Below are 8,113 nucleotides of genomic sequence, written 5' to 3' on the forward strand. Positions count from 1 at the left end.
GACTGGTTTTTCCACCAGCAGCTATGAGCTAAATGGATGCCATGCAGCCACAACTCAGATCCATTTACCAGCAAATATTCACATTTCTCTCATTAATGTGACATTCACTGACTGATGTTTTTGTTGTTTGTTCATTCAGAAACTGCGGCTGCAGCGTGCCAACGTGAACTCAGATCTAAGCTGAAGAAGAAGTGTGAGTGTGTGTTTGAGGGGATTGCTAAAGCAGGAAACCCAACACTTCTGAATCAGATCTACACAGAGCTGTACATCACAGAGGGAGGGAGTGGAGAGCTCAATGAGGAACATGAGGTCAGATGGATTGAAACAGCAGCCAGGAAACCAGACACACCAGAAACACCAATCAGATGTGAGGACATCTTTAAACCTTTACCTGGAAGAGATGGACCAATCAGAGCAGTGATGACAAAGGGAGTGGCTGGCATTGGGAAAACAGTCTTAACACAGAAGTTCACTCTGGACTGGGCTGAACACAAAGCCAACCAGCATGTCCACTTCACATTTCCATTCACTTTCAGAGAGCTGAATCTGCTGAGAGGGAAAAAGTTGAGCTTGGTGGAACTTGTTCATCACTTCTTCACTGAGACCAAAGAAGCAGGAATCAGCAGGTTTGAGCAGTTCCAGGTTGTGTTGATCTTTGACGGTCTGGATGAGTGTCGACTTCCTCTGGACTTCAACAACAACCAGATCCTGACTGAAGTTACAGAGTCCACCTCAGTGGACGTTCTGCTGACAAACCTCATCAAGGGGAACCTGCTTCCCTCCGCTCATCTTTGGATAACCACACGACCCGCAGCGGCCAATCAGATCCCTCCTGAGTGCGTTGGCATGGTGACAGAGGTGAGAGGTTTCACTGACCCACAGAAGGAGGAATACTTCAGGAAGAGATTCAGAGATGAGGAGCGGGCCAGCAGAATCATCTCCCACATCAAGACGTCACGAAGCCTCCACATCATGTGCCACATCCCAGTCTTCTGCTGGATCACTGCTACAGTTCTGGAGGACGTGTTGAAAACCAGTGAGGGAGGAGACCTGCCCAAGACCCTGACTGAGATGTACATCCACTTCCTGCTGATTCAGTCCAAAGTGCAGAACATCAAGTATCATGGGAGAGCTGAGACAGATCCAGTCTGGACTCCAGAGACCAGGAAGATGATCCTGTCTCTGGGAAAACTGGCTTTTGAGCAGCTGGAGAAAGGCAACCTGATCTTCTATGAAGCAGACCTGGCAGAGTGTGGCATTGATATCAGAGCAGCCTCAGTGTACTCAGGAGTGTTCACACAGATCTTTAAAGAGGAGCGTGGGCTGCACCAGGAAAAGGTTTTCTGCTTCGTCCATCTGAGCCTTCAGGAGTTTCTGGCTGCTGTTTATGTCTTTCTGACATTCATCAACTCTGGAGTCAATCTGCTGTCAGAAGAACAATCAGCCTCCTGGTGGTCTGTACTGTTCAGCAAGAAATCTGAACTAAAACTCCTCCTCCAGAGTGCTGTGGACAAGGCCTTACAGAGTCCAAATGGACACCTGGACTTGTTCCTGCGCTTCCTCCTGGGACTTTCACTGCCGACCAATCAGATTCTCCTACGAGGCCTGCTGACACAGACAGGAAGTAGCTCACAGACCAATCAGGAAACAGTTGAGTTCATCAAGGAGAAGATCAGGGAGAATCCCTCTCCAGAGAGAAGCATCAACCTGTTCCACTGTCTGAATGAGCTGAATGACCATTCTCTAGTGGAGGAGATCCAACAGTACCTGAGATCAGGACGTCTCTCCACAGAGGAACTGTCCCCTGCTCAGTGGTCAGCTCTGGTCTTCATCTTACTGTCATCTCAAGAAGATCTGGAGGTGTTTGACCTGAAGAAATACTCTGCTTCAGAGGAGGCTCTTCTGAGGCTGCTGTCAGTGGTCAAAGCCTCCAGGAAATCTGTGTAGGTTCATAGAAAACTGGACATATTAAACACATGATGCTTTCTACGCAAGAGAGAGAAAAATTACAGCTGTTTTCTTCTTCTTTGATTCCTCCTCAGGCTGAGTGGCTGTAATCTGTCAGAGAGAAGCTGTGCAGCTCTGGCCTCAGTTCTCAGCTCCCAGTCCTCTAGTCTGAGAGAGCTGGACCTGAGTCACAACGATCTGCAGGATTCAGGAGTGAAGCGTCTCTCTGCTGAACTGGAGAGTCCACACTGCAGACTGGAGGCTCTCAGGTCAGTGTTGTTGAATGTTTAAAGGTTGACCTGGTGAGTTTAACATCAGGATTTAACAGCTAATTTACTTTCCATTCCCACTGGAATGGAAATCACTGAACTTTTGTGAATCAGTCTTCTTCTCACCCAACTTTACATACAGAATATTTAAACACTGACTGTCAGAGCTCATATGAATGACATTAGATACTAGAGAGTAACATTTCTATGTCTCTATATCTTTCCTCAGGCTGATTGGCTGTAATCTGTCAGAGAGAAGCTGTGCAGCTCTGGCCTCAGTTCTCAGCTCCCAGTCCTCTAGTCTGAGAGAGCTGGACCTGAGTCACAACGATCTGCAGGATTCAGGAGTGAAGCGTCTCTCTGCTGGACTGGAGAGTCCACACTGCAGACTGGAGGCTCTCAGGTCAGGATTCTTCAACCTGCTCAACACATGACCAGTTCAGTCCTGATTTCCATGCAGCTTCATGTCACTGAACACATTCCTAAGCTGTGTAGGTTTTGTGAAAACACAAAGCAGATGATGTGGTGGACTGATTGTGTTTGTGATGGTGTGCAGGCTGTCAGGCTGTCTGCTCACACAGGAAGGCTGTGCTTCTCTGGCCTCAGCTCTGAGCTCCAACCCCTCCCATCTGGGAGAGCTGGACCTGAGCTACAATCATCCAGGAGACTCAGGAGTGAAGCTGCTCTCTGCTGGACTGGAGGATCCAACCTGGAGACTGGAGGCTCTCAGGTATGGAGAGACACACACAATGTCTTACAGAGGCCTGAGGAATATTGTTTCATGTTGAATGGTGGATATGAGTGACGTGGTCTGCTAAATCCTTCATAGGGAAGGTTATTTACTGCCCATGTTTCCATCCTCAAAGAGAATCTGCTGCTCTGACTCTGTTTCTTCCTCCAGGGTGGACCATGGTGGAGAGCAGAGGTTGAAACCAGGTGTGAGGAAGTGTAAGTGTGGATTTAGTTTGATTCATCAACACAAAACCTTCAGCTGTTTAGATGGTGCAGCTGCAGTTTCTGCTCTTTGTTCTCAGCTGCTTTTACCTGCTGAACCAAACACAAACAGATCTGATGCTCCACTGCAAACATGATCACAGTTTCTCCATTAGATTTTTACACATTTCTCTCAAAGCAGTTCAGTGTGCTAGAAATGAGAAAAACTTCATTTTATTATACAATAAAAAAAAAAACTGATACACTGCAATAACTTTTTTCATTTTTTACAATGAAGATTATGCATGAAGCATTTTGTGTATGTAGTTTACACCAAGTGAATATAACTTAAAAATAATTCTAACAGGGAAATCTCCACATCTCTATGAAGCAATATATGAAGTGTCAATGTAGTTTAGTTTGTGTATAAATGGCTCTTCCAGATGTAAAGTGAATTTCCACAGCAGTTTGTGACGTCCATCCATTCAGATCCTGCTGTGAATGAAGAAGAATAAGAAGAATAAGAATCACTTTATTGTTATTGTTATGGTTAACAACGAAATTAGGTGCAATCCTTCAGTGCAGTATAGAAAAACATAATAAATAATAAAAATGAGTTTTAAAAACAGTCACGCACACACATACACTCCTTGACATTCCAATATTTCACAGCTGACACAACGTGTCTTCATCAATGAGTTACAAATCAATAATCAAACTGTTAATAAATCAGCAGATAATAACCACAGCAGGTCTGTTGTGTCTTGTTCTCTCCATCAGATTCCTGTGAACTCAAACTGGACACAAACACAGCAAACAGACACCTCTTCCTGTCTGAGGACAACAGGAAGGTGACAGGAGTGGAAGAGGAGCAGCCATATCCTGATCACCCAGAGAGATTTGACTACCGGTGGCAGATCCTGTGTAGTGATGGTCTGACTGGTCGCTGCTACTGGGAGGTCGAGTGGAGAGTAGAAGTTTCTATAGCAGTGACTTACAGAGGAATCAGCAGGAGAGGAGACAGTGATGACTCTGCGCTTGGATTTAATGAAAACTCCTGGAGTCTGTACTGCTATAATGTAGGATTCACTGCCAGACACAATAACAGAACAACAGTCATCCCTGCCCCCTCCTCCTCTAAGAGAGTGGCAGTGTATCTGGACTGGCCTGCTGGCTCTCTGTCCTTCTACAGCGTCTCCTCTGACACACTGATCCACCTCCACACCTTCAACAGCACCTTCACTCAGCCTCTGTACCCGGGGTTTAAGGTTGGGTTTGGCTCCTCAGTGTCTCTGTGTGAGATCTGAGGAGTGAGAGTCGCATCTTCACACTGCTGATCAGAGACAGCTGCTGACATGACAGTTCACTGCAGAGACATTTTTATAAACTTATTGAACTATTTACAAGCAGAAAAAAAACTCAGGAACAATCAGAATCAGAAATACTTTATTGATCCCTGAGGGGAAACTGGGTCAGTGTCAAATGCTCAACTTCTCAAGAGAAGAATTCAATTTTAAGAAATGTAAAAATATGTGCCTTCGAATTTGTTGTGTGTGATCCTATCCATTACTGCTACTGTATTCGCCCAGTTGACCAATCGTGCTTAAGACTAATGTAAGAACCGCCCACCTCATTAACATATGACACAGAAATACATAAATAAATAAATGTAGAAATAAATGAAGGAATAAATAATTGAATAAATGTAGAAATAAATAAATGTACATAATGTATGTATGTATGTATTATGTATGTACATACATAAACAAATAAATAAATAAATGCATGACTAAAAATATAAATAAATAAATAAATGTAGAAATAAATGTAGCTAGTTATACAGTCTTAGTCCAGTGACAGAAACAAACGCTGAAGAATATGGCACAAAAACGAATTTCAGGTTTTTTCAGGAAACCACCACCTGTGAAAAAAAGCACCACCGCAACCATGACAACGGAGAGCAGCCGGGGAGAGGCAGCTTAAAGTAAGAGCATGGTGCCGCCATGCACTTTCTTCTTCTTCTTCTTCTTTCTTCAGTTAAATGTCACTGTATTTTTGCAAAATGGTTGGGTTGGAGACTGCAGGGCTCTCAAGTCTCACGCATTGGGCGTGAGACACACACATTTGAATGAAATGCTGTTTCGTGTGGAATATGAACGTAGATAAGATAAGATAAGATATTCCTTTATTAGTCCCACGGTGGGGAAATTTCACGCATCACAGCAGCAAAGTGGATAGCAAGATACGAAGCACAATTTACACAATAAACAGTATATACAGATAACAGTAATATCTGGCAAAGGCAAAGAAGATTTTTAGACTACAGCAGAGCACTGACATAGATTGTGTAACAAAGCAAAGAGCTGCCACTCCGCTCTATTTTCACTGGCTAACAGCAGCACACTGGCTTAGCTTGTCTATTCAGAGAAGAAGTATCACTTCGGCTTATTTTTCAAACTATGTTATCACATGCATACTACTGCTCATTCATTGGTAGCTGAATTGTTAGGTCTGTTTGATAAGTAATTTACATTTTTAAAATAATAATAATAATAATAATAATAATAATAATAATTCAACATATTGTTATCTGACAATAAAGTAATACATTTCAGTCTATTTATTTATATTTAAAATGTATTTTAAATAGGCCCATAAGCTCAGAGTTTTTTTTTCCAAAAAAAAAAAAAAAAAAAATCACAGCACCCCCTGTTCAAAATTACTTAGCGGCCCTGTAAGTTTGGATGAATGGCTGAACGAGGAAGACAAGACAGAAGAGAAAAAGGAGAGATACGCGAGAGTGACGAGTCTCCAAGACTACCTGACAAACACCGGGCAAACAGCTGATTTCTCACCTGTAAGGAAACAAGAGCTGAACAAGATCCTCCGTGAATTTTAATTTCTATAATAAAGTGCCTCAGCAGATTCAGCACCACGGACAGTACCCGCTGAGGCAGGTTCAGCACCACGGACAGTACCCGCTGAGGCTGGTTCAGCACCACGGACAGTACCCGCTGAGGCAGGTTCAGCACCACGGACAGTACCCGCTGAGGCTGGTTCAGCACCACGGACAGTACCTGCTGAGGCAGGTTCAGCACCACGGACAGTACCCGCTGAGGCTGATTCAGCACCACGGACAGTACCTGTCAGATTTTCCACAGAGATGTGCGGCTATAACTTTGTTCTTGTTATTAATGTGTTAATGTTATCAGTTATTAATTAGCTTATTAATTGTTATTCATATGTTTAATCTTTATGAGTTTTCCTAGGCCATTGATTTAATTAATTTGTCAATTTGTTTGCATCTGTACATTGAAATGACATTTAATAAAATCAGCACATCTGTGAAAACTGTGGTCTTATTTCAGAGGTAAATTGATAACAGCCTGAAAAGGTGATTCTATAACTCTGTTCAGCCTTAATGTGACTGCTTACTGTCTTTTGCTGCTTAGCCACATTAATCGGAGCTGACGTTAAATTGGAGTGACACACCCCCAGCTGAAATAAAACATCTGCCGGTGAGTTTATGAAAAGACAGATGTTTGTTGTAGCACCGACACTGGAAAGCAGTAGCCTGTATTTAAATATAACTGTTAATATAAGTTGGTTGTAGATAAAGATCAGCTGTCTTGCTGAGTCGTTGTCATGGCAACTGTTAGATTAAAAATGACTGAGAAGTCGGCAGAAGTATAACTATCAGTCCATGGAAAAAAATATTTTTTCCAGCGGATATTTTAGTTACAACATGATTGAGCTAGCAGAGCAGTTTTGTTTGTGTTTGGTATTTAGGTATTGTATATTTGGAAGTTTGCCGGCTAGCTTGGCGGAAGTTTCTAGTGCGCCCACTTCCGGTTTCTTCCCAATCCGAATAACGAATCCGAAGTTTTTTTTTTTTTTTAAAGCCCTCATCCGAACCCGAATACAAATAGTGCAACGGCTGTACACCCCTAGTGCAGAGTAGGACGCACTTCTAAATACACACACCTCCTGTCCGGGAAGTAAATCATTTGCTTCAGTTTACAACAGTATTGGTCTTTGCAGAAAAAAGAAAAAAGAATTTCTGTCTATTGTGGAAAGCAAAAACATCATATCTCTGTGCCAGCCTCCTACACCAGTCGCCTCCCGACAACCCTGCCGGTGTGGGCTTGTCCATCGGCTGGAAGGTGAGCCACGCCCACTGTATCTGCCCTGGTTATCAAAGATTCACGCTTCATACTGATGTCCACAATCACGTTTATTTTATTTTCTTCAGAATCATGGAACACCGTGAAAACTAGAAACAATAAAAAAAGTTTCAGGAACCACATAACCACGTTATGCACACATTTATAAATGGAGATAACCAAAAATGCATTTTACTGTGTACGCCTTGTAAAACCAGCGGTAGATAAAGTTGACGAGCATAAAAGTTCTCTGTGTTGCTCTCGTATAGTGTCTCTCATTTCTGTGGTCTCCCTCTCAGCACTTCCGGCTCATGTGGCTCCCGCGCAACTTCAACCACTCAAACATTTCAAAATAAGCCCCCCGACAACTCTGGCAGTAGTGTTACAAAAATGCAGTGCGATAATTTCAAAATAAATATATACATATGTATACAAAAAAAAGGAAAGGCACAATAACGATCGCTAAAGCGGCATTCCTTGTTGCCATGGTAACATGAACAACATTACCAGCGTCAGCTACACCCACTTCAGGTCAGCAGGTCAAACAGGTTGATGACATCAGCGCAGTAGCCTATGCATTATCGCCCTCTTGTGGTCAGTGATAGAAATGAATTGCCCACAGACTGAAAGTCAATAATTAGACAGAATAATAATATTTTTATTAGGGAAGGGACAGATACAGGAAAGGGACAGATGCAGGAAATCATTCCTGCCACAAGCCATCACACTGTACAATAACTCACACCTGTCTGACAGACACAACTCACACCTGTCTGCTGTATAGTTCTGTTTTAACACTCC

This window comes from Myripristis murdjan, chromosome 1 (genome assembly GCF_902150065.1).
Source record: "Myripristis murdjan chromosome 1, fMyrMur1.1, whole genome shotgun sequence".
NCBI lineage: Eukaryota > Metazoa > Chordata > Actinopteri > Holocentriformes > Holocentridae > Myripristis > Myripristis murdjan.